This window comes from Equus caballus, chromosome 23 (assembly GCF_041296265.1).
Source record: "Equus caballus isolate H_3958 breed thoroughbred chromosome 23, TB-T2T, whole genome shotgun sequence".
NCBI classification, from domain to species: Eukaryota; Metazoa; Chordata; class Mammalia; order Perissodactyla; family Equidae; genus Equus; species Equus caballus.
Genome location: NC_091706.1, coordinates 18,670,087 through 18,697,861, shown reverse-complemented (window position 1 = coordinate 18,697,861; position 27,775 = coordinate 18,670,087). Strand labels below are relative to the sequence as shown.

General features: G+C 44.9%; 1 long non-coding RNA gene across 1 annotated transcript; it reads right to left on the bottom strand.

The window, feature by feature from the left end:
- Nucleotides 1-1,483: 1,483 nt before the first annotated feature.
- LOC138920367 (uncharacterized) lies at nt 1,484-15,184 on the bottom strand. The gene is made up of 3 exons (XR_011431438.1): nt 14,963-15,184; nt 1,835-1,997; nt 1,484-1,744 (listed from the first exon to the last, which is right to left on the bottom strand). It is a non-coding gene; the product is annotated as an uncharacterized lncRNA (long non-coding RNA).
- Between the last annotated feature and the right edge of the window lie 12,591 nt (nt 15,185-27,775).

Below are 27,775 nucleotides of genomic sequence, written 5' to 3'. Positions count from 1 at the left end.
GTTTAGGGCTATTTGTAAGGCATGTGGGCAGCACAGATGTGAAAAAGGTCCTAGTATTTGTCCAGTAAAACATCAGCTGTCTATGAAGGGGTCCTGGTCTTTGTCCTGTAACACACGAACGATCTCTCATTTTGCTGGGATGTTTTATCTTTCTCTGACTGATTGTTCACGGAGGTTCTCTGTTACAATGGAGGAGTTGATACCTCCCAAGTTCCTGTTGTAGAGAGATGTCTCCATTTCAGCATGGAACCTGCAGATCCAACCTTCTCTGAGACACTCCCACCACCCAAATGAGCAGTCTATCAGAACACACAGCTTACGGGGAGTCAGGTCCAAAGGTTCACTTCCTGGGAACACTTGCCTGAAACTTCCCGAGGTCTTTTTACTTAAAGCAAAAGGAACCAAGCAACTTCCGCTATTTCTGATACCTCGAATCTCTTTGTTGACCAAAAAACCCAGGTACTCTCCCAAATAAAACTGAATCAAAGAACAGGGCAGAGGATACCTTACCTTGGTCCCCTCATAAATCTCATGGTCTAATTCACCAGAGATCAAATTCAGTTTTCAATGTACCAATGGGTTTGTTTTTGTTTTTGTTTTTTTCAGAAAAAGATACAACCACTTTGGAGAACTCTCTGGCTGTTTCTTATAAAATAAGACATACACCTACCACACAATCCAGCAATTGCACGCTTAGGTATTTACCCCAGACAAATGAAAGCAAATGTCCACACAAAATCTAATGCGTAAGTGTTCTAGCAGCTTTATTCAAAACGGCCAAAAACTGGAAACAATCTACACGTTTATGAACAAAAGAATAGATAAATTGTAGTACATCCTTACAAGGGAGTACATCTCAGCAATGAAAGGGAACAGACTGTTGACACACGCAGCAACACGAATCTCAGAAACACGAATCTCAGAAAGATGCTGAGCAAAAGAGGCCAGACCTAAAAGAGTACATACTGCGTGACTCTATTTATGAAAAGTACAAAAGCAGGCAAAACTAATCTATGGTGGTGACAATCCACACAGTGGTTCCTTCCTGGAGAGGGGGTAGACAGGGACAGGGAATGGAGAAACTTTCTGGGGTAATGGAAATAGTCTATATCTTAGTTGGGATGCTACTTACATGGGACTAAACATTTGTCAAAACTCAGCAAACCGTATACTTAAAATCTGCACATACTATTGTATGTAAATTATACCTCGATTTTTAAAAAAAGAATATCAGGGAAGGAAAGAAGAATCTCTGTTAAGGTGAGAAGAAGGGCAGTGGTCCCTGGTTTCTGTGGTAATTTAAGCTCCATATTTGGTCTACAAGCTCAAATGAATTTTTATTATCCCAGGATTATTGAAAGTCATCATCAGCCAGATGACAGCAAAAGGAAAGAGGACGCAGACCTTCCAGAAATCATGTTCCCCATGATTTTTTTAAAGCGCATTTTTCAGTCATTATCTTGATAGAAAACAAGCAGCTGGGTCTCTTAACAAAGAGGTTTAATAGGCTACTGGGAAAAAGAAGAGAAATTGAGGCGAACAATGCTTGTTTCAGTGCCAACCACACAGAACCCAGCCTGGTAAGGTGAAGCCGACAGCCCCTCTCCACCACACACATCGTTAGAGGCATAACACTCAACAATGAAGGGTCCTCCGATTATTGGCGTGATCTGAGGCATATTGTTCAAAACATTCTAAAAGCTGAAATTGCAGCAGCCAGTGCATTGATGGCCCTCACCCTCATCTGTGAAAATAGATGCAAAAGGAAAGAAAATTGGAGGCTCTTTGGAACCCCGTGGGCATTGTCAACCCACCGTCTCTTGCCTCTTTTTACCTTCCTGGCCATTTCAAATCCGGCTGGGGCTGAGCTGCTGGTTTCAAAGTTTCCGTCTGACCTCCAACCTGGTTTTTTCCTCTCTTAACCTCCTTTTTTCAGTTTTGCACAAAATTAGCAACACACAAGTAATAGATGATTTGTAAGGACATCACGAAACATTCTGAAAAACAAAAATAAGGGGAGTTTGGGTTTTGTTTTAGCAGGTTTCTATCCTCGCCTCAGACCACACACACTTATGCCATTTAATTGCAAAATTCATTTGTTGGATGTTGGGGGGGGGGGCGCCCTGTAACAAAGGAAGCCTGAGATGCCTTCTAAATTCTACTTAGACTAAATTAACTACGTGGGCAACAATACAGGTACTGCTTTTTTCCTTAGATATATATATTAGCAGAGATGTAGGCTGAATAAAGACTGTTTAGTGGGAAATGAATTATGTAAATGTAATTTATACATTAATTTAGGCTTGTAAATTTAATCCACTCAAACGTAGAAAGGTTTCCGTGCAATGAATATTTCTGAGGTTGTTTAATATGTTAAAATAAATATTGAGCAGCTGACGAAAAAACATGTCCTCTGCATCACAAAAGCTATTTTGAAACAATAAATTAAGCGCCTGCTGAATATTTACAGCCATGAGTTTTTAACTCTTAGGTAAATTTTCTTCCTAAAATACTCAGTATGCCATCCGTTCAAGCAGCAGGCAGGTTCTGGTGGCAGCAGTTCAAAAACGTGCATGCGGAGAAACGTTTTAGGTAAATAAGGGCCACAGTGCGAGATGGGGAGTGGGGGGCACTCTGTAAAATAGGTCTATTCATTGCCACCTGGAAAGCTGCGAGAAACATAAATATTTCGGGACTTTATGCGCCTCCAAAGCCCTTGCCATTCACCCTTCCCCTTGGCGAAGCATTTACATGGATGACTCAAACAGTAAAGGGGAAAAGACGTGAGTGATTTAGCGTTTTAGTTGCGTGTAAAGTTGAGACTTTAAACAGTGTATTTGTTAAACAACCAGAGTTCGGGGCAAAAATTACTCATTCTGCTCTTTTGGAAAACAAGGGAGCCTGAAGGCTGCATGTCAGAGATCTCTCCTGGAGACCCCGGGGGGGGGGGGGGGGGGGACGGGGGGGAGGTCTGTTGTGTCTGCTGGTCACGTGGCTGTCCCGCCTGCCTTCCCTGAAAGGCCTTTTCTGTGACCACCAGGTGGGATTACCGACCCGGGAGCAGGTCACAAACTCGCCCATCTTTAGCAGGAAGGTTTGTTGCTTTTTATTTGCGAAGCGCTCATCATTGCTCAGATTGAGGGTGCCGCGCCAGAAAGTTCTCTGAGGGAAAAATCCAGTCTGCGCAGGGTTTCTCCTCTCAATTTCCTTCTCCCTCTGGTTTCTGCAGCAGTTCGCGCAGCCCCCCTGAAGCACTGATTGTGGACTCCGCGAAAGAGGCGGAGACCGTCTTACTGGCTTCCCCGCAGTCCTGCAGCAGGCCGGCCGCCTCCTGACCAGCCCTGGTGGATCCCCCGCAAGCCACCCTCCCCATCCCCATGCTCAGGACTTCTTCCTCCCCACCGCCTCGATGCTCAAGTGCTCCGGACCGCTAGGACCTAAAGAGAAGGGAAGGGAAGACCTGGCAAATGTCTGTGCTTTGGCTGGGTGTCTACCGGGAGCGCAGAACTTTGAGCCCCTAACTCCGGCTTTGCCTGCAAAGATTGCAGCAAGGACAACAGGGGCAAGAACGGATGAGGGACCCGGCGTGGACTCCCAGACACAAGGCATCGGCATGTTTCCACAGAGAAATACTTCTAACAGTGCTCATAACAGTGGAAGATCCATTTGATGAAGCTTTCTTGGATGAGTGTAAGCTAGGAAAAGTAGACATATAAAGATAAGATGTGGGCCAGCCCCGGTGGCCTAGTGGTTAAGTTAAGTGTGCTCCACTTCGGTGGCCCGAGTTCCATTCACAGGCACAGACCTACACCTCTCTTAGTGGCCATGTTGTGCTGGCAGCCCACATACTAAAAAGTAGAGGAATATTGGCACAGATGTTGGCTCAGGGTGAATCTTTCTCAGCAAAAAAAAAAAAAAAACAGATAAGACGTTGATAAAGATCAAAAGCTTCTTAAAGTTCTTAAAGCAAGCGTTAATATTTTTAAGCATCACATCTTTATATCTTGAAATCAAAGTTTTTTGGAAGCAATGCTATCTTGAAATTATAATAGGATTAAATGGAAAAATATAATTTGATATAAAAATTATCTCCATATATAGGGCTTTTCAGAAAGGTGTAATGCATAAAAATGAAGCCATTTTATAGCTAGAGCAAAGTCACATCCCACCCTTACGTAGGGTCCCCTTGGGCTGTGATGGCCTGACTGTAATGGGGTTAGAAATCATGGCTGGGACTGGGCCTACGGGCGTGCTTCACTTGCAGTACAGTGGCCACTAGCCACATGAGGCTGTTTAAATTTAAATTAATTAAAATTCAATAAAATGTAAAACAGTCCCTCAGTGGCATTAGCCACATTTCAAATGATCAATAGTTACGTGTGGCTAGTGGCTACCTTATCACACAGCACAGACAGAGGACATTTCCATCACCACAGGATGTTCTGTGCACAGTGCTGGACCATAGCAAACGCAAATGACAACTTTCTACATCAAAGAGAAGGTATTTAGAACTTAGTATTCAGAGCCTAGAGAAGAGCTTATCAGCCAACAAAGAGATTTTAGAGACAACATTGAATACATTAAGTATGAGTGATAAAGATTAGATTTACCTTTAGATACACAGGAGTTTTAAAATGGGTTACACTTATAGGTAACCGCAGCTTTTAAAAATAGCTAACATTGGGGCTGGCCCAGGGGTGTAGTGGGTAAGTTTGCGCGCTCTGCTTCGGCAGCCCAGGGTTCATGGGTTCGGATCCCAGGTGCAGACCTGCACACTGTTCATCCAGTCGTGCTATGGCGGTGTCCCACAAAGAAAATAGAGGACGACTGGCACAGGTGTTAGCTCAGCACCAATCTTCCTCACACACACAAAAAAGCTAACATAAAAATAATTTTTTAAAAGATGAAAAAAATAGCTAAGAGTTAACTTCCTCCAGTTTGTATTGGTTAACAGCTTAGCATTAGCAAAGTGTTACACGGTTTCATATGTAGGCCTTCATTGGTCCCTCAGGGTCGTGGTGTGTGGTTGTTCAGGTTGTGTACTGAACAGTTCCAGGGGCACCATTCACACAGACTGCCACAGGCACTCTAGAACAACGCAGGGTATAAGCTGCACAGAAGCATCAACAGCCGGGGTCTCCTCACGGCAATCAACACCAATTTAGAACATCGCTTAATATCACACTTTGCTAAATCCAAAAGTTCCTTCTGGCCACGTTATCCTAGTTTCTGAAATAGGTAATCAAGTGGGAATTATCATCAAAAAGGTGTGCTTTTGCGTTCAGAGTTGCGTCACCAGCCCAGCTGCTCAGCGGGAATTGGGGGCATGGCGATCCTGATCGCACTGGAGGGGACTTCCGTGTGTGAGCTTCCTTGACACCCAGACACCATGTTCAGGGGGGGAAAGAACTTTCCTTTAAACACTTTCCCTCAGTTTGAACACTGGGGTGGGAGACATTGTAAATCCTCCTTTGTCCTGGGTGTCCAAGGAGAGATCACGCTCAGCTGAAAATGCTTCCAGCCTTTCGGAGACGCGCACTTGCGTGTGCTTGGAAAACGACGCCCAGATAGTCGTGCAAACCGTGGAGCAGCAGGACGCGCGTCCCCCGGGGGCCTCAGGAGGCTGCAAGGCCCTGTTCCAAGCCGGCCCCGCTGCCGCTGGTGCAGGCGCAGAGCGGCCTCCACCGACCCTCAGCTACCCGGCCGGGAAGGAATTCACATTGTCCACACGGGCTGGTCAGCTCATGGTTGAAAGATGACGCCGGGGGTGGAGGCGGCAAAGCTCTTGCAAGCGGGCCTCTTGCCCGGCCTCCCGACGCCAGCAGTCCTGAGGGGCAGGACCCGTCTCCGGGGAGTTCGGCCCGAGCTCTCCGAGGCTGCTCCGAAACCGCGGGCGGCATCTGGGGGTCGGAGGGCTGGCCGGGCGACGCGCAGGGCGGCGGTGACGGCAGAGCCGCGAGCCGCAGACTGCTCCTCTGGGCGCCGAGTGCGGCTTGAGCCAGGGCCTCGGGATCCCAGCCGCATCTTCACTGCTCTCGTGCCCTGAGTCACAGCCTTGAAATGCCACCGAGCAGCTGGCACACACGCGTTCCGGGGCTCTGTCCCCCACTCAGGCCACAGACGACTGTGGAGATGCCCGCCCGGAGCGGCCGCCCATGCCACTGCCTGGCGCAGGCCTGGCCTCCAGCACCGGCACCTGCCTTCCTTGCCCTGGGACTGTCCCGGCCCTGGAACCCGCCTGGCCTCCTGGGGGCCGGCCGCGAGTGCCCTGCAGTTAACGCCCACAGCAACAGCCCCACCTTTAGGACCACCCAGCTCTCGGCCCCGGCCTACAGCCCCAGCCGCCAAGGGGGTGACTTGCTTGAAAACGCACCGCTGACCGGCTGCCTTCCCTTCCCTGTCCCGCCGCCCCTCTGCCCTGCCTGTCTTTCCTTCAGCAGCTTGTATCAGGATCTGCTTCTGGGGGACCCAAATTAACATAAGGACAGCAAAAACATCTTCAAAGCATCAGATGCCCCTGCCAGGGTCTATCTGCTGTCGCCTCGGTCCCACAGAGGCAGAGACCTACAAGCTGGCCCTCTGGGCCCAGAGCTGTCCACAGTCTCTGGCGGGCCAGTGAGGGTGGGAGTCCAGATCCGAGTGACTCCCGCCCTACCTCTGCCCCACCGGACTCTACAATGGAAGCTCTCCAGCCTTCCTCAGTGCCAGGTCCCCTGTGAAAGGCAGCCTGGGAGCAAGCAAGAAACCCTGACCTGGCGCCAAGGAACTTGACCGTGGGCCTTGGTTCTACATCTCTCAAATAAGGTAATGTTAGCAGACACCAAACTGAAGTCTTCCTTGATGGAGAGAATAAAGAGAACCACTTAGACTGACGTTGCTATGCCCGATTGTCCACTCCAAACCTGGCTCCACCACTGCCAGCTGGGCACCCGTGAACAGGTACTTAACCCCTCTGTGCCTGCAGCTCCTCATATGGAAAATGGGGAAGATAGTGGTACCTAGGCCATAGGGTTACTGGGGAGAAGTAAATGAAGTCGCTCAGCACAGTGCCTGGCAAATAAGCTCTCCATGTATTCTAGCTAATGTTATCATTGTTATTGTTCTGCACCCTCGGATATGCTTAGTCGTGTCCTCTGAGTTTCCATGGCCTTTGGAACACAACACCACCCTAGAGCTAATGACCTGGTTGTAATTTTTGATTTCCATCCTTCTCCTCCAGGTGGATCTTTGGGTCCCCAGAGCCTGATCCGATGCTTAACTCAACTCAGTACAGTATAAGGGGATGGTGTTTTGAAAATTACTGAGGCATTCTTCTCTTTGCTTCTCTGGGTCCACGACCTCTGCCCTAGCTGGCCTCAAGGGTCCATCTGCCCGGCAGAGGATTAGGACTGTAAGTGAAGTAAAGAGCAGGGTAACATGCAGCTCCTGGTAGGCAACCTAGGATTAGATGGTAAGATACTAGCCATACGAGCGGGGCTGTCTCCTCTGGCCCTCCTCCTCTTTGAGAAAGGATTTTCCGAATCCCCTTCTGTCCCAGCTTTAATATATCAAGAGCAGAGTGTGGGGCACCCCGCTCAGAGAGCTTTCCTGAGTGCAGAGAAGACACCCCTTCCACCTACAACAGCAAAGCCACAACCCTTGTTGCTTGGTGGTGGGGGAGGGTGTGACATCGAAATATTTAGTCCAGGCACTGACCAATCAGAACGGATGCCGGCGATGAACATCCACGACGGCAGTGCTGGTGTGTAGCAGGTGAGTGTAAGCCGTCCCTCGGGGCTGCAGAAGCAAAGCCTGCTCTCCAGCCCAGGCATTCGAGGGAGGGAGGCCAGAGACAGGCGGTCACATCAAGTGGTCGCAAGTGTTCTGCTTTTCCTCCATCCAGGAAGTTACATTAATAGGTGGCACTAACCCTTTGGCAGAAGGGCGACACTGGGAGGGAGAGGAGTGTCTCCTGCTCACACTCTGCAGACGGGACCACCTCTTGGGCTGTCCTCACAGCAGCCAGGGCTCAGCCACACCCGCTGGGTGGTGCAGCGTGGCCAGAGAGAGGAAGACCTCAGTGCTCCGTGAATGGACACGTGACCTCGAAGGCTGCATCCAGCTCTCAGGTTCTAAGTTTATCACATCTGTTCCATTTCCTGAAACTCTGCAGGCCTTTTGATCTTGTTGTTCTCGGTCTTGGTGCCATGCAATAAGCGCTGCCCCAAATCTCCCCCGTCCGAGCTCGATGGCATCCTTCACTGCAGCCAGCTATGAAAACAAGACGATAAAAGGGTGCCGGGGGCCCCTCTTGTTTGATGCTTCACCAGGAGGACCCCCAGGATTCAGTCACATCCATGGCTATGATTTATTACAGCAAGAGGATACAAAGCAAAGTCCACAGAGAAAAGGCGTGTGGGGCAAGGTCTGGAAGAAACAGGCACCAGCTCCAGAAGTCCTCTCCCGTGGAGTCACACAGGACATTCTGCTTTCTTCCAGCAAGGAGTCGTGGCAACACTCTGACATGTTGTCTACCAGGGAAGGTCCTGACAAGAGACACAGTGCCAGCGTTTTACGAGGCCGGGCACATAGGCACCTTCTGCGGAGCAGGCACCAGAATCCCAGGGCCCCAGGAGGAAGAGGCATTCAGCATACACCACGTTGTCTGCACAAGCGTTTGAGGCTGAGTGAGCCACTCTTAGCAGTTTGGGGAATGGTAGGAACCCTCTGAAAATCCACGTTCCCGGACGCCTGCCAAGGGCAACCTGGCAGGCAGGCCTTTCTAAGGAGAGCAGTGTCAGGCCGGCCATGTCAAGTCTTTTCTGCACAAAGGTTATTTGGTTAAGAAGTACAGATGATATGACAGTGCCCTCTTTATCACTTTATTCTCCACTAAGTGGGCGAGAGGAAGTCTGAGCTTTGATGACCCACAACACAGCATTGCTTATAACGTGGTCATCTCATAATGAGTACACATTGCGCTTTATTGGACTTCTCCAATATTATATTCATGTACCACGTTGTAGCTGGGACAAGTGGAGGCAGAGGGGTCAGGGCCCCACCCGCATCCCCTTGACCTGGCCCAGAGGTCACTTGAAACAATTTCTGAATGTGCCATCAGCTTTCGGGGTGTCTCCACCATGGAACTGTGTGCACCTACTCATAGAACAGAGGTGCTGAGAGTTAATGTTCCAGAAGTGGCCCTCAGTTGATGGGGGACAGGAATTGGTGGTTTACTGCTCCGGTTTCCTTCTTTTCAGTGAGAAAATCCTGAGGTGTGCTCTAGAGTCTCCCAGAACCGAGCCCCAGCTGCCCACAGTGGTAATGTGCTGAGTGATGCTCCCTTGCTGGTGTTCCTCCTGTCTCATTTCACCTGCCCACTCCCCCTTCTAGGTCCTGAGATGGGTCCCCCATTCACTGCCTACCCCCTCCATCTCCAGGACAGAGTTGAGAAAAGAATCCATAGCTTCTCAATGCCAAATCCGAGAAACTATTTCATGGAATTAACTGGAAAGCATTTCGCCTTAAAGATTTCCCCTAAATATGTTCACATCTATTCTACCCATCCTTTCTTTCCAGACTTTACTCTCAATTGCCTACATTTCAGCCTCTGGTGTGTGCTCATGAGCAAGTCACCTGCTCTCGTGGTTAAGCACGTGAGTTTTGGAGTCGGAGATTCCAGGTCCAGATCCCATATCCTCTCCCACAGAATGCCTTTCGGAAGTCAGAGGTTGTCCGAGAAGAAGCAGTTAGCACAGTGGCTGCCACACAGCAAGCGATGACTACACGGGGGGCTCTGTTACTATACTCTGGGTGAGAGGTTCCATTCCAAGCTGGGGTGGGGGATCCCACTCAAACTTCCGCCCAACTCAGTGACTTTCTTCTTTCAAGCACTGTGGGATGAGAAGCCAAGAAAATGCTGTCTGAAACCATCCTTGTTCTGTTAAAGTGTTCTGGAGAGGGAGTACTCTGTCTCATCTTCCAATGTCACCTGGGGCTGGAAGTCCTGGCGGCCCCTATGTAAACATCAAGAGCCTCCTAAATGTTGGCTAATAAAACGCTCAACACCTGGGCGAGCAGAGAGCTCCCCCATCCCCCACCCCACCCCCCCACCCCCAGGAGCTGGCTGTCCAGCACTCCGACCTCTTCACTTTATTTATATCTTCAAGGTCTACTTTAATCTTGGACAATGTTAAAGAAAAAAATTCTCTCCAGTGGTGATATGATGCTTAAAAACTCATGGTGAGATGGAATCCGTGGATGGGGGAGCCTTCAAAAGAGCATGGTTTGGGGGTCAGCGAGATCTTGACTAAAACCTTGGCTCCCCCTCTTAGTAGCTGGTTCTTTGCCAAGTTTCCTCAGTCCTCCAAACTGGGAGGTGACGTCACCTTCTTCTTAGGGCTGTAGCTACCATTACAGATGGTAATGAAAAGGACCAGCCCCTACATGAGGGACTGTTTTTCTGACAGAAAATCCCACAACCTGGCATTACTTATTTTCTCTCTCTTCTACTTTAGCCCTTCTAGAAATGTTGCTGAGAACAAAAACATCTGATCCAAACTTACTTTCTTTTTCACTCTTCTTTCTCTCTCTATTTGAGACTATGACTAATGGGAAAATGGCCTAAAGATGTTGAACAGGAAGGATGAGGGCATGAAGAAGTTCTTAAGAATCCCCAAATTAGACACACTATTCTAGGTGGGCTGAATTTTGTCAAGCATCAAGCAGACAGACGCTTGAAATGAAAAATATGCTGTATTTTTGAATGTCAGGAAAGATATAATTAGAGGTAGCTTCAAAAATGGTAACTAGGGTCAAGCAATTTCATTGGCACATTAAATAAGACCAGTAGTTGAATATTATACCAAAGTTAAGCATTTGGAAATACCCAAATGTAAAAACTCTCTGTGGCCAAGAAAGGTATGATGCAGTATCTGTCCTCCCTTTCTTCCATAGCAATAGAATCTGAAGCTGAGTGCATGACCTCCCAGAATAAAGACTACATTCTTATTTTCCCTTGCAGATAGGTATGGTCAAGTTATTAAGATCTGGACAAAGAAGCGTTAAGAGGGAGTTGTGTATGCAATTTCCCAGAAGTATCCTTAAAGAGATGCTTCTCCTTTTACTCCTTTCTGCTGGCTGGAATGTGGACTTGATGGCTTGAACTGGAGCAACCATCTTGGACAACCAGGTGAACATGAGAATAGAGAACAAGGCAGAGAAGAAACATAATATTCTCTGGTATTGTGAACAATCACACCAACCCTGGCCACTTACCCAGACTTTCACATGAGAAAAATTAATTCTACCTTTTTTCAGCCACTTGCTATTTTGGATTTTTGGTCTCTCACAGCTGATTCTAATCCTAACTAATTCAGTCTGGATGGCACAGCTACACAATTTACTATGAAATGCTCAATTCCTTGAATTTTTTAGATGCATCAAAATCAGGCATTAAGATGCATTAGCTTGGTTTCCTTTATTTTTTGGTTCTGGTATTAACAGAAGGCCTAATTTAGGAAGCAACAGGAACTGCCTTGGTTATCATGTAAATAAAATTTGCTTTGCATATGCAAAAATCTCATGTACTCCTTCCATTTGATGTGGGAGATTTAGGTGTTTAAGGGATCTTTACCACTAAAGATGTTTTTCCCTAGTTATACACAGATATTGTTCCTGGGCTGTATCCATCCTTCCCAACAAATAAAATCCTCAGACTATATTTCTAGTTCTTTTCATGGGGGTTGGGTGGGGGTGGCTATTTCATCTCTCTGGAGTCACTAAGTAACCCAATCCTCAAAACACATTTTTTTCCTCCATTTGGATCAGAGCTCCATCTCTTCATTCCTCTCTTTTTTTGTTTTGTTTTTTGCAACAGGAACAGAGATCTGAGTTACATTAATAAAGTAGAAGCCAGCCTTGACGACCCAGTGGTTAAAGCTCAGCACCCTCACCACTTAGGGAGCCTGGGTTCATTTCCTGGTTGCGGAACCACACTACCCGTCTGTCAGTTGCAATGCTGTGGCAGCAGCTCACATAGAAGAACTAGAAGGACTTATAACTAGGATATACAACCATGCACTGAGGCTTTAGGAAAGAAAAACATAAAAGGAAGATTGACAACAGATGTTAGCTCAGAGTGAATCTTTCCCTGCAAAAAAAACCCAAAAATAATAAAATAGAAAAAATGAGAGTGCTTACTTGCTTTCTTTTCTTCCTTCCTTTTCTTTCTCTTTTCCTCTAAAGACTTTGAGACCATATACACCCTTCAGAGAATAGGGAAAGAATGAACTTTGGGACAGAAGAGGATCCAAACACATAAAACTCTGCATAATCTTCAAGGGTTCATGGACCCCCCCCCCCGGAAGCCTTTCCAGGAACCTCACGACAAGAACCAATGGTATTTTGCAGAAGAGGATGTTTGGGTCAGGTGAGGGAGGCATCTAGCTACACTCTAGAGTGTCAGAAAAGGTCCCCTTCACAGACAGATGTCCTTTTGAAACTTCTTCTCCCCCTCCACTCCTTGCTTTCTTCTTGAGGCAAGGTGCTAAAGTCTTTTGAGCTGTAAATGTTATCTGGGAAGAAAAATATGCTAAGTCATTAGCAGCCAACAGTTTAGATGAGGTAAAGCTGTTAGGCTGTAGCTAATATGTGTAATTATTTAGATCACATCTGCCCGCCCCAGAGGGTAAATTCCGAGGGGTGGAGCCGAGCCAGCTCTGTCCACAGCTGCATCCCAGGGCTGAGTCCAGGGCCTGGGGGGCGGCGCTCTGTCAACATCTGTCAGATGGATGACTGGATAATAAATAGAAGGAGTGGAATTTAAATAGCGGGATCCGATGGAAGAAAAAAAGAGAAAAAAAGCCAATGCTTCCCCAAACTGGTGGGATTGTGGGTGGAAGGCAGGTGGGCCAGGTAGGGGCTGAAGAGCTGGGAGAGGAGTGAGCACTACTACGAGAAAGTGGCTATTTCCAGTCAAACACCAAAAAATTATTTGGGGAATAAGGTTTTGTATTTTACTCAGTCTATCTTCATGGCACAGACCATTTCTTAACATCAGAAAGAGCTGTTGGATCAATTCAGTGACATTATTTGTATTGAAATGTGATCATGGCTTTAATATCACAATCTTGATTCATGTTTTACCTCTTTGTGAACTGAGGAAAATTCTTAGATAACTAAAGAATGTGATAAATTATCTTCCTCCACTGATCCAGCTGATGCACACTGAGTACTTAATGCAGCTCACAATGTGGAGGAATTCTCAAGCCAGGCAGATGCTAGTTAAAATACAGATTCCCCGGTCCCTCCCTCGATCTCAGAATCAGAAGCTCCAGGGGTTGGACCTGGGAATCTGAATTGTTCAACTCCCTGTGTGATTAGGATGTAGGCAATCTGTTGTAAGTCAGTCAACCAACATTTGCTGTTGAGGATACGAAGATGATGCTGCCATTTCCATCAAGGAGTTTGCAATCTCAAGCGGAGTTAAAAGACACGGATATAAATAACAGAATCTAAGTTAGATGACAGGTATGACAGACCACTGACATTCTCTGGGGAAGACTTCACATGGGAAGCAGCATTTAATCTAGACCATGACAGATAAATATAATTATAACGGGGGGAGGCTAGGAACGGGGGTAAGTGGACTTGAGGAAGGAATCTGGTGAATGCCTAAAACTCAACAGGAAACATTTTAATTGTCATAAGATCGTGGACACTGGAAGGGACTTTAGAGATACCTCTTTTGTCCCCCTCCTCTGTTCAAAAGGAGTCCAGGGCTCAGAGAGATGAAGGGACCAGTACAGAGTCACGCAGCTAGTTACCACGAGGACATGTGCCAAAATGCACGTCTTTAACTACCAAGCCGAGGCGCTCCACCCCCTCCCTGACTCCTCTGAGTCTGGGTGCGGAGCAGGAATGCGTTTCTGTTAATCCCAGGACTGCTGGCTCATGTCCCTGAGAATGCACTGCCATATGGGACCAGGTGTCAGGAACGGCCTCCTGAGAGCCAAACAGAGCACAGGGCCGGCTGGCAGGCTCCCCGTCTCCTCCCAACAGGCCCTGTTTCACTCCATCCTGTCACTCACAGAATCGCTATGGACAGCAACATTGCTCAGGCTGGAGTCACATCTGGGGAATTTCTGTCAGAGGCTTAGCACATTTGGGCCTGGGACAACTGCACATGCTCGTCCACACTCACCAGGGAGAAGCTAATGGGCCACCTGGTCGGTGATGCCCAGCCATCGGACACACCAGCAGGGGTTCACCAATGAGTTTTCTGTGTCCTCGCCAAGGAGGGCTATTCCTGGAAATGGAAAAGCCACTCATCTGATGTGGTGCCCATGATTTATGGGACTGCTGTGGTTGTTGCGCTTCTGTGAATGGGAAAGTTTCAGCAAAATTCTTAAACTAAAATTGAAGCATAATGTTCAAAAATGTACACAAATTATAAGCAAATCGTGTAACTGGCCCCAGAACAAGAAACAGAACATGACCAGCACCCCAGAAGCCAGCTCTCATGCCCCTTTCCAGTTCCTAACCCCACTGAGGGTAACACTATCCTGACTTCTAGCACACTTCATTGGTTTTTCCTGTTCTTGAAATTTATGTAAGTGGAATCGTAATTATATGTTCAATATTTAAGATACACGGATGGCTGGCAAGAAATTGCCTGCAAAGTTCTTTGCAAGTTTGAAGAACTAAAAGAGTAGAAAGTATACCTAAAAACAGGGTTTATTCTGGGACAGGCTGGGAGAGCTGTGTGGCCCAGAGCTCACTGTCAGGAAAGGTCTCAAATTTAGACCTTTGACATCCTCTCCAAATGACATTGAGGTACATCTACAGAGATACACTGACAAGCCTGGAAAAAGTCTTATTGTACAATTTTAGAGCTGTGTTCCATTTCTGGACTATATCACCCATCATGAATTAATATTATAATGAAATCTTCTAATTGCCTGTGAATTCAAAATTATATTACCTTGAATTCTTTTGTGTTAAAAGCATTAACTTTTTAAACGCAGACATTTTCTATACACCACTATTCCGGTAACCCTGGGTTGACTTTCTCCACTTTTGGCGTATTTAAGCCTCAGAAAACTAGAAGGGGCCCAGGCCTCGCCTCGCTCCTAAAAGGCCCCGCTTGGCAACGGCCGCAGAGGCGCGGCTGCCAGCCCGGGCGGGGCAGCACCGACACAGCCCCGAGACGGTGACACGCGGCTGAGTCTGCGCAAGCGCGACGGCCGCGTCCCCGCCGCTGCTGCCGTGTGCAGTCCCGCCGCGGCGCTTCGCTCTCTCGGCTGCTACAGCAAGTTCCCGTGGAACTAGGCGCGATGATGATGCATCTCTGGACTTTTAATTCAGCGGGTCGTCACACCTTCGTATTTACCAAGTTCCCTTTATGCCTTCGATCCTTACCCGCGTTTCACGGGTGTCAGGAGATTCAGGCCGAGTCCGCTCCCTCTTTCCTCCTGAAGCGTCCCCATGCCGGGGCACAGCAACCTCCCTGGTGGCGCATCTCAACGCGGGGTGCTTAAACCACCGCGTCGGGGAGACCGGGATGCTTGTTACTCCTGAACATTCCCGGACCCCACCCCGCCTCTCCTGAAGCAGAGTCTCTGGAGGGGAGCCCACGATACATTTGTTAGGTTCAAGACTGGCCGTTCCTGTGTCACCTTATGTTCCTCCTTTTAAAGACCTGTCTAGGATCTGCCTTTCTAAACACGTTGATTCTTGTATTTCGGTAGCCTGCATACGCAGTCTAGATGTGGGTCCACCTTGATGGGAGGTCCCACACTGGAGCCAGTGAGGCTCAGAGAGGCTGAGTGTGAAGGTTACAAAGCTCGATCCCTAGTTGAGGTTCCAGCTCTCCCACTTCCGCCAGCGTGTCTTTGAGCAAATTACTCAACCTCTTCAAGCCTCAGTTTCTCACTTGTAAAAATGGGAAAACTAACAGTTCCTAACTCACAGAATTGTGAGAATTACATTAAATAACGCTCTTAGGCACTTAAAGTACCTAGCGCATAAAAACCATTCAAGTGGTAGCTACTCTTACTGTGACTACTTGCAATTTAGGTTTTTTTAAGTAAAACAAAATTGGTGTGATAACACCTGATGTTCAATATAACCATATTTTAAAGTAGTATTCAAAAATAGAATGGGGGCTGGCCTAGCGGCGCAGGGGTCAATTTCATAAGGTCCGATCGGAGGCCCGGGGTTCACTGGTTCAGATCCCAAGTGCGGACATGGCACCGCATGGCAAGCCATGCTGTGGCAGGCGTCCCACATATAAAGTAGAGGAAGATGGGCACAGATGTTAACTGAGGGCCAGTCTTCCTCAGAAAAAAAGAGGAGGATTGGCAGATGTTAGCTCAGGGCTAATCTTCCTCAGGAAAAAAAAAAAAAAGAAAATTGTTAAAATATATCTTTAAAAAAAATAGAATGATAAAAGCCAAAGCTTTACACACCTGTCTGCATTGCCCCTGGGAGTGTACATGACACGACAGTCCAGGAAAACAGCCTGGCAGGAGCTAACAAGAGCCTTGCTGAGCTATTTTCCTCAGGAGGATTCTCATGCATATGTTGTTAAGTTGATCCATATGGACGTCATATATTTTATGCTATTGTAAATCTCATTTTTATTCAATTTCTGATTGTTCATTGCTAGTGAAGAAATTGAATAGATATTTATACCTTGATCTTGTATCCTGCAATCTCACGAAACTCACATATCAGTCTAGTCGCTTTTTGTGGATTATGTAAGATTTTCTTCATAGATGATTACTTCATCTGCGAATAAAGATAGTTTTACTTCTTCCTTTCCAATAAATAGGCCTTTATTTCTTTTTTGTATACTGGTTGCACAGGCGAGGACCTCCAATACCATGTGAGAAAGAAAAGGCAGGAGCCAACTTCCTCACCCTGTTCTGGATCTTAGGGGACGCGTTCAGTCTCTCAGTATTCCGTAGGACGTTAGCTGTAGGCGTTTGGTACATTCACTTTATCCGGTTGAAGAAATTCTTTTGTATTCCTATTTCTTGAAGTTGTTTTCATGAATGTGTGTTGAATTTTCTCAAATACTTCCCCTGCATCAATTGTGATGTACGGTTTCTATCTTCTAGTCTGTTAACATGGTGAATTACACTGTTGGGTTTACTAACGTTAAACCAACCCTGTATTCCTGGGAGAAGCCCACTTCATCACAAGGCATCAGCCTGTTTATATATTGCAGGACTAGCTTTGCCAATGTTTTGTTAAGGATTTTTGTATCTACATTCATACAGAAGGAAAACCTGTTTTTATTTTCCACTGTCTGGCAGCTGGCGTTTTCCTGGCCCTAAGGCATTACAGGACAGAGAGCAAAGTGCCCAATATGCCAACTGCACTTCCCACTTGGCGGCAGTCAGCAGTCACAGGATCTGTCTTAGGAATGTTGTATTCATTACAAGAGTAAAATAAATAGACATCCATCTGGTAGCCTTGCCAATAAGTATTCCTTATTTATAAATTCATAAGTTTTCTCTATTTCAATTCCAAAGGCTAAATTTTAGCTTATGTCCTGTTTTACATTTTGATCAAAAGAGTTTCTGTATTTAAAAAATAAATGTCCATGGTGCTTTGTTCTCTACTATAAGTGGATAACAGTAAATATACTGATGTGAATACAAATAACTAGTCAATGTTTATGTTTAAAAACATTATATAATAAGTTAATATAATAAAGATCATGATAACAATACCACTTAGAAAGCAGTTTTATGTGCATTACCTTATTTGACCTGTGCTCAGCATTAATAGCTCATTTTGCAGGTGAAAAAGTTAAGGTTCAGAGAGCTTTCTGGTCTTTTTTTTTTCCTTTCCAAAGCCCCAGTAAATAGTTGTATGTCTTAGTTGTAGATCATTCTAGTTCTTCCACGTGGGATGCCCCCACAGCATGGCTTGATGAACATGAATCCCGGGCCACCAAAGCAGAGCACACGAACTCAACCACTCAGCCACGGGGCAGCCCCTCGGGTCTTTGTCATGGTCACTCATCTATTAAGAATAAGAGTTTTTGGAAATAGAAAATATTTTTGTACACACAAACAGAAACAATTCATAAATTCTCTCTATTTTGATTCCAAAGGCTAAATGTTAGCTTATGTCATGTTTTGTGGCTTGAAATGTTTTCATATTTAAAAGAATAAACATTCACTGCACTTTGCTCCCTGCTGTAAGATGATGACATATTCACATACACTCAAGGAAATACAAATGCAGTATTACTTACTACCAGGCAGTAATTGTTCTAGGCAGAAGTAGTTCAAATGACAGGAGTCAGCAGTGCTCCAACCATTATGAATATTATAATTATTCTTCCTGAATACATTCCTTAGCCCTAAGTTGGTCTGTAGGGCAGATCTCCACACCGACTGCTCTTTCCAGTCTTAAATTACATGCTCCTAATTCTATCAGCCACTTGACCCGCCCCCGAGGAAACAGCCACCTCGTCTTTCTTTAGACTCTTCTTGGAAACACCACTCAGATACCAACCGAGTGGTCCTCTTGTGCATTCGGAGCCAAACCACAGGCTGCCAGAGCACCTGAGCAGTCCACCAAGTCACCAAGTCCAGACCCTGCTCTAGAATTTCTCAAGGGGCAGTGGTTTTCAGACTTTAGCATGCACCAGAATCGCCTGGAAGACCTGTTCAAACAGGCCTCCTGGGCCCAACCCTCAGAGTTTCTGATGCAGGGGGCCTGGGGTGGGGTCCGAGGTCTGCACTGCTTACAGGTCCCCAGGAGACTCTGACACTGCTGGGCCCAGAACCACACTTTGAGAACCTCTGAACTAGATGTATGATTGGGCACTTGATTTTCCAGCTCCCTTATTTTTTCCCCCAAATAAGAGAAAAGAAGTGGAAGTTTCTAAGAAAGAAGTTAGATAAAAACTGGTCCTGGAAGAACTTGGTTCTTTGCTCTGTAGACCGAGTGGCTTAGAAACTCCACGTTCACAGCAGAGCCCAGACGTCTGTGAACGTTATAACACTTTCATTTGATTATATTTAATGTGAGAGCTCTTTGAAAGAGCACCTCTTAGGACTATCTCTTTTTTTTCTTTAGTTTGCTGGTTAAAAGAAGATATACAAAAATGTCAACAGCAGTTATCTGTTGGAGATAGAACTGTGAGTAATTTATTTTTCTTGTGGCTTATCAGTAGTTCCAGCTTTTACTTGTTATAAAAAATATAGTTGATTTATGCAATATAAAAATGCAGCTGGTAAAAATCAAATAAGTAAATGATTTTGCCAGGCATTTTAATAAAGGCATAAGAAATAACCAAAATTTCTTCTTGTGACTCTACAAGCTAAAACATTTAAGAAATTATCTATTTTCAACAAAACCTAAGATCTACCTGTTACTGAACACAAACACAGGTTCATTTACTCGCCACACAAGAGGGTCTGAAAGAAAAAAACTGGAACATCAGGCTTGTGGCAAGGAAAGGGGCTTTGTTAACAATAGGCAGCCAGACAAGGAGATAGGAGTTAAAACTCAGATCCACCTCCTTGAAGGGAAAAAGGTAGAGGTTTTTATCTGGGGTTTTAGGTAGCAGAGGAGGAGCATGTGACCCTGTTGGTTGGTGCCTTCCCACCAGCCTGCGTCTGGCCTCGTGAGGCTGAACCTTGACGTCTGGACCTTGAATTCCTGGGAAAGACAGCTCACTCATATACTAAGGAGGGACAGAAAGACCTGGTTAGTTTTGAACAACAGTTGATTATGCTGAGTATGCACAGCTGCAGTTAGCAAAGCTTATCTCAAAGTTTTTTGCTCTATGGAAGTTTTTTTAACGTCTTTGTCCTCAGTTTGATACCTACTTCTGCCTAGCCCTCTACGTTACAGTTCAAGCTTGGAGCCAGATGGTAAATTGAGAAGTAAAATGGCGAGTTCTGAGATCTGTGATCCCCTCTCTGATTCCTACCCTCCCTATAGTGGATGTGGCCTTCCCAGCTGATTCCTTCCCAGCAACGTGATCCCTTCTGGTTATCTTCACCCCTTTCCTCTCAGGCCTTTTTCTTGAGCTAGAAGTGGTAGATGACAACTTCTGTGTGCAGTGTCCTCTGACTCATCTCGTGGACTGAGGAAGAGCATGCAACCTTGTGATTTACAAGAAATATATATATTTGGTGATTCAGATAACCAAATATTTCTCATATATATTTGGTCTTCCTTCAGTTTCCAGGTCACAGCTCGCAACACTCTTGGAATTTCTATTTCCTAAGTAATGAGAGCCATAACGATGCCTTTTGTTATGTTAATGAAGGTGACTTTTTGACCCCACCCAAGGATGGGGGCTGGTTGCCAGGAGAACTAGCCATGTGACCAGAGGATTGGAACTTTCAGTCTCACCCCCTGATTTCTGGGGAGACGGTGGGGCCTTGAGGTTGAATCAATTGCCAATGACCAATGACTTAGTTATTCATAACTATGTAATGAAGCCTCCATAAAAACCCAAAAGGACAGCTCCTCAGCCCTTTTTGAGGAGAGCTTCCTGGCTGGTGAACACATGGAGGTGCTGGGAGAATGGCACGCCCAGAGAGGGCATGGAAGCTCTGCACCCCTTCCCTCATACCTTGCCCTATGCATCTCTTCCAACTGGATGTTCATCTTTCTCCTTTATTATACCTTTAATAAAATGGTAAACATAAATAAGTGTCTCCCTGAGTTCTGTGAGCTGTTCTTGCCAATTAATAGAACCTCAATAGGGGGTCATGGAAACCTCTGATTTATAGCCAGTGGGTCAGAAGTACAGGTAACAACCTGGGCTTGTGGCTGGTGTCTGGAGTGGCGGGTGGTCTTGTGGGACTGAGCCCTTTACCTGTGGAATATGATTCTATCTCTGAGTAGATAGTGTTGAAATTGAGTTGAATTTTTGGCCACCCTACTGGCACCTGAAAACTGCTTGTTGGTGTGAGGAAGCCTGTATACACACACGCTGCAATTGGGTCCAGGGACCCTTTATAAATAAGCACAACCCTCCATTGACCTTATTTTCATTAACTATGTCAAAGAAAAGTTTATCGCACAAATTCATATATTTCCCAAATTTGCTGTAAGAATAGATTGTCATTGAAAAAAGTAACCAAGGTAACCCCACCTGAGTGAGAAAATCAAAGACTCTTGTCCACTAAAATTTTCATATGCATTCGGATAATATTTCATAATATGAACAACAAAAACTGATTTTTGCCACATTCTACTTCCTTGCCTATGCAAAATAATACTGGTTTTTCTTTACAACACTTGCTAATTTTAAGAGCCTTCTTTTTATTTTTTGTCATAGATTTTTTAAATTGCAAAATGCAATACTGAGTTGAAAATTAAGGTAAGGTTTTATTTTTCACATTCCAATATTTTTTCTTCCTGACGAATTCACTTTAAAAATCCAAATAGCAAAGATGCTTTTTTTCCAGCTTGAATAAACATGTAGATCTGAACTATATAACAGTGGAAAAGCCGCATTCTCTCTCTTGTTGTTAATTCATTGCCAAATTAAAATGGACGCAGCCTCTTCTTCCTACCACACAAATTGTGCCTGAAACAAAATAGCAATTCTGCTTTGTTGAACAAAAACATCATCCAAATCAAGACAAGGTTTTTCTTAATGACCTAAAATACATGTTTTCTCTAAAGGAGGAAGAAATTTAAAAGGCAAGACAACACAGTGTTTTTCCAGGAGAGAGTAATTAGAAATGAATTGGAGCTTCTGACAGAGTGCAAACAAGAAGGCCCTGTTTACGTCTTACGCTAACCACAGCCCAGGCTTATGAACCTTCATTATCCGAGAGTCATGTCTCCACCACATTCTACAAATGGAGGTCATTTGTACCTTTAGCTCAGCTGGGATTTGAGATATGTGAGTGGGTTGTTGTTTTGTTGTTGCTTTCTTTTAATCTTAGGAAGGACAGTTTTGTTATATAGAAACCAATTTCAGCATCAGAAAAGCAGCAGCTACACTGCATGCTCCTCTCTTATCCCTTTTAAAGCTATTTCAGCATCATTCTGAGAACTCAGAAGCAGACTCACTGAGATTCCAACGTAAACTTTGTCATTTTGAACAGAACTCACTAGTAGCTTTTTATTCCGGGCATTACAGTTCATTGCTCATCCAAATGGGAAAAGAAAGCTACGGAAATAAACACGTCTATTAAAAGGCTGAGAGAGTAAGAGGACAACCCTCTGGGAGGCCTTCGTCCCTCACTCATACCCAGAGGGCTTGGGTTCCCACTCCTTCCAATACTCCCATATACTCGTTTGTAACCAGTCATCCAGCCAACCTCAGCCACCTGATCCCAAGGGAGCAGCAGGAAAAGAGATGGGGAGAGTCAAAGATTAGGAGATGTCATAATCCAACTTGGCTGATCTAGTACAAGAAGATGCAAAAATGCCACACCCTGTTGGCCCCGAAACAGAAACTCCGGCATGGCAGGAGAAATGAAAGCCATGTGCTGGAAAGAAGAAAAAATAAGAGTCAGCCACAAAAAAGAGGCAGGGCGCAGAAATGGCAACTTGAATTGAAGAGAATGAGGGTTGGAGAAGAGGGAGCATGCAGGAAGGTGGGGAAATCCATGAGGGAGAGGGCAAACGCAAACTAGACCAGCAAGGCAGTTGGGGGACATCCCGAAAGGCCATAGGGCCCACCAAATGTTCCCAGTGGCCCTCATAATTATCATTGTAGCACATTATTGCTAACTGGGGTGTCAACTCATTAGCTTATTGGGTGATATGTTTATTTTACTATTTTTCTAAGATATAATACATTGTAGAATGCTTTCCTTCAACAGTTAGTTTGGAATAATTTTAAGTGTTCAATTATCTAGGAAATTCACTTTTGCATGATCCATTATTCTCCAATCCATCTTGATAACTAATTTTACAATTTCACTGCTACAGACTGAATGTTTGTGTCCCCTCAAAACTTCACATGTTGAAACCTAACCCCCAATGTGATGGTATTTGGAGGTGGGGGCCTTTACTTTAAAGAAACAAAAGCAGAAAATTATAGAAAATGCAGGGGAAATTCCAATTCACAGATCTGAATTCAAAGCAAAGGCCTTGGTCTTACATCAAAAGCCTGGTAAATTACTGTACATGTAGGTATTTTAAGTTAAAGTGTTTAAGACACATATATATCATTCTATGACTGCATACTTGAAGCAGATTTTCTCAATTATTCTATCAGCTATTGGTCCCGATGACTCAGAGAAGACAGCTTCCACTACATTTATTTTAAAACTCTGGGAATAGATGGCTCTCCCCACCACTGATTTTTTTAATCTTCAAACTGCACCGTGATGCTGGTAAACTTCTGCATCCTTCATGTGTAGAATGGAGTTTGAACTCATCTGGCCGCCCACCGAGGGATCTCTTTGTCCTTACAGTGGAATTCCTTCTTGGTTGGTTGACAGTCCTGAGAACATAGCTGCTCTTCTGGTTTTGCACCGGCGAGGTCTCACTTTAACGACGGTTTTGCGCCCTTCTGTCCCCAAGGCCTGCTTATCTGCTGTCTCAGGGTGCAAACGTGGCTTTCCTTTAGGTCTTGGACTTTCTCCTGAGAAGTGTGAGCTGGAGGGAGGGAGGTGTGTGTGTCCGGTGCTGTCCCCGCTGCTCCCCTGTCCCCAGACAAGCTCTCCCTACAGCAGGGCTCCAAGTCTCTTCGCTTTGGAAAGGACATCGTTGGCTTGGTTTGGTTTCTAAGCTGAACTTTCCAGGTAAGCGCAAACATTCCAAGCTCAGTTCTGGTTTTAGCTTCATCCAAACCAGGCACGGAAAGGTTTGCGATGGTTCTTTTCCTGCCATGATATTCTTTTTGCCCCGGCCCATAACTGAGTGAATAATTAACTTGGGAAAGCATGGAAATTGCCATGATGGGTGTTGTGCAATAACTTTCATTCACTCAGAAGTGGGATTAAATAAAAGGCCTCAAAAATATTGTTCATTTCTATTTATCTGATGACATGGTACGAAAGCATCTCAGACAGGAAGGGCAGACAATAGAGAGAAACCTGTAGTCGGTTATGTAAGAGCCGCCTCCTCCGTTAGTGAGAAAGCTGACCGCCAAAGTGTTGACAAAAGCCACAGAGGCATAGCTTGTGACCTTGACACACAAAAGGTCATTTTTAAGAGCCACTTCCTCTTTATAAAATTACTTTCTGTAATAAGCATTATTGTCTTGATTTGGTTGTTTAGTTTTAATTTCAAAAATACATTCTAATTTTAAAGATATTATTCAAATTTCACGTATGAAATAAAATTTGCATTTACCAAAAAAAATTATACCTCACAGTTCACCACTCTATTTCACTGTTTAAATTATAAACACAAAAACTCTGATGTGTGAAATGAATTTCTGTAAAGGATGCCTCAGCCTACATTTTAATGAGTGAATATAAATCTGTTTGCCATGCTTAAAAGTGGGAAATAAGCTTTCTCACCAAAAATGGGCCTTTTGCTATACAAACATTTCTTTCTCAAGAATAGTTAACGTTGTGAATGTGTCTGCCCCACAACAGACAAGCATATGGCTGCCTCACTTAACATGAACTGCCGTGATTGTACAGAACTTAGTACAACAAATTTTGTCTGTGTGGACTATTTTATCTTTGACACTGTTTAAAATTGCCAGCATTTGGTGATAATAAAAAGTAGACCAAATTCTCGTGAATTTTTTATTGCTTTTAAATTCTCTACAAACTGTGTGCCCCTTCTTGTCCACACCCGAGGCAGAGTTGCCCAGGGCTCTGCCCTTGGTATGTCACTGTCACCAGGCGAGGGCACAGCCATGATCTGAGGTCTTACAAGGAAGCTGCCCAGACACTAGGGTCCCACTTCTGGTGGACTCCAGACAAAGAAGTCAATAGGGCAGCTCACCTGCAGGATGCCAGTGAGAATTGACAAAGTGCTGGATGAATTTAAAAAACGATGCACAAACAGGTCCAGTACTTTTACGGGGTGAGAATGTTATAAAATGAGCTTCCAGTTCTCACATGTTAATTGAAAAATGCTCTTTCCAGTTCTTCACTATTCATTCTGGGTTATAAATATTTGTTGAGGGAGTGAAAGGACAGATGTTTGGGGTGAGTCCATGAGAGGGCAGCTGCTATTTACATACCAATTTGAACCCACGTTTCTCAATTTACTCCAAGAAATGGTGAGAGATTCCTTACCCAGAAAGTTCCCCTGGAAATAAACGAAAAGGTCAGTTGAACAGGTAACCAAAAGTTCAGCACCAATCAATTCCAAATCCAGACCAGGACTTGTGTGTGTGAGATCCAGAGCACAGAAAGGAGCCGGAAGCCTAGGACGGCCAACCTTGCAGAAATGCCAGAGAATGACAAACGGCTCTCCACCTTGTCCTGCTGCCCTCACTGGTGACGTGAGGAAGAGGACCAAGAAAACGAGCAAACAGAATGCAATGGAATCTTCCACTTTGGAAGGCTCAGCAGATCCAGCATAAATGCCACGTTGGCCATGAAGACAATGCTCCAGATCATGCCATGTGTTCTTTCACTTGACCATAAACTCAAACCCTGGAGCACTGATAATCAGCGAGGGCGAGCATCTGAACTCAGGATCAGACAGAAGAGCCCATTCCACCAGGTGTTCCTCTGCTGCCGGCAGAATCCAGGGGTTTTCTCATTTTCAGACTGACCTTCCCACTAGTAGAGAATAGCTTTCTCATTTATTACCTTCTTTCTGTTCAGCTTACTCTAAGACCCGTTATAGAAGGAAGGAAATAGAGAAGAAACTTACTTCAGAAGAAAAATTGCCCCATAGCAAAAAGAAAGGCATACGCATGCCCCAAAACAGTCAACTCCACGGGTTTTTGTGATGCATTTTTCCTCCTCATATTGGATGGTGGGCACAGTACCAAAGCCAAAGAAACACAAGGAAGCAATAGATTTGAAGTATATGTTTAAGCTTTTATAAAACCTCCAGCTTCAAAGGAGTTGAAGTAAACTAAATGTGATGCTTTATTCAAACAGCAAAAATCCTAATTAACACATGACATAAAAACTAAACCTACACATGAAATGTCCACATAGTCAGATATGCATTAATATGTACCAACACTGCCTCAATGATTTCTTTGGGAGTTTATCATAGCTTTATTATTTGAATAGCTAATGTGTTATATCCAAGAGAGAGAGAAAAAAAGAGCTAGAGAGTTGTTTTTTTAAAATCTGGAAGAGATGTACTTTGTTTCAACACTTCCTACTCACTGAAATAACTCAAAATATTTACACACCATTTTCTCATCCACATAATCATCTGAGATGTATTTAAGAAACAAAGCTTCTGGGGCTGGCCCTGTGGCCAAGTGCTTGAAGTTCCACACACTCTGCTTTGGTGGCCCAGGTTCACAGGTTTGAATCCCTCGTACAGACCTACTCCACTCATCAGCCATGCTGTGGAGGCATCCCACGTACAAAGGAGAGGAAGATTGGCACAGCTGTTAGCTCAGGGCTAGTCTTTCTCAAGGAAAAAAGAAAGAGGAGGATTGGTAATGGATATTAGCTCAGGGTGAATCTTCCTCAAAAAAGAAGCAAAGCTTCTCCTTTTAAGCCATTCTCTACACATTTAACAGTATCCTATCCTCAAAATGACTGTGATATTTCTCCTCTTTAAGCTGATGTGGTATGGGAAGAGATTCATAAATCTGTCAAGGGGGAGAAAAGAGAAAGAGCAAATATTTCATTTATGATGTCTAAATATTGGAGATCATCGTGTGTACCAATATCTGCGTGTGTGTGCAAAAATGAAAATATATGCATATGCACTCGTTTCACCAATTATCTCAAAGCTTAAAGATGAGATTTTATTCCCAGAGTGGCATCTTGCTAACCTGAAAAAAATTAAACAAACGTTCAATAGCAAGGAATCAGATATGGTCTGCTTACCACATCTCCCACATCTCTGTAACTTCTTAAACTATTTCACAAACAGGTCTCCAAAATCTTCTATTTGCTCTCAGATAAGCTGGTGGTCACTGGGTCTGAGATATGCATAGGTCCAAAGGTAAAAGACTGAAGAACTGTTTCTCACCAGAGAAAGGAAATAGTGCCCAGCTTGAATTTCCTCCTCCTTTTCCTGCAAATTGAAATTCTTGCCCTAATCAGGCTGTTTCCAAACACATATGAAATGGACAAAAAGGAGGAGGAAATTAAGAATCGCAGGATCTGCTTTAGGCACGGAGTGAGACCTACAAAGCTCTCCGGGACCCAGCCATCACCTTGCTAGAACAGATTTGCTCTTATTGAAACACATTTTCTCCTAACTAGTTGCAATACATTGAATAGAACTAAAATGGTCATCTTGCTGTATTCCTTTGCCCTCCTTTCCCTTTCTCTCTCCCTCTCTCTCTCTTTAAGCTTAGACGGTTACAGAAAAGGGGGTTTCTTTGGTTACCATTAAATCAATCTCACCTCATTTCCTTTTACAAGTATATATTTAATTCCGAGTGATCCTGATTATGGCAACTGCACCCTAGCCCTGATCAAGCCTAATTACAACTCAATGCGGGTCCCGGCCATTGTTGCCTCTAGGTAATGGAGCCTGAGCTGCAGCCAGCAGTGCCTTGTTAATGAACGGGAGCGGTGAGAGGCCTGCACGTTGTCTCCAGTGGCCTCTTCTGCATCCCAGAGAGGAACTGCCTTGATAAGCGCACTAAGGTGGTTATTATCCGTTACTGGGTTGGTTTTACAATCAGAGAGCGCCTGCACAGCGGCAGCCAGTCGCCCTTTACTTCCCATTCTAT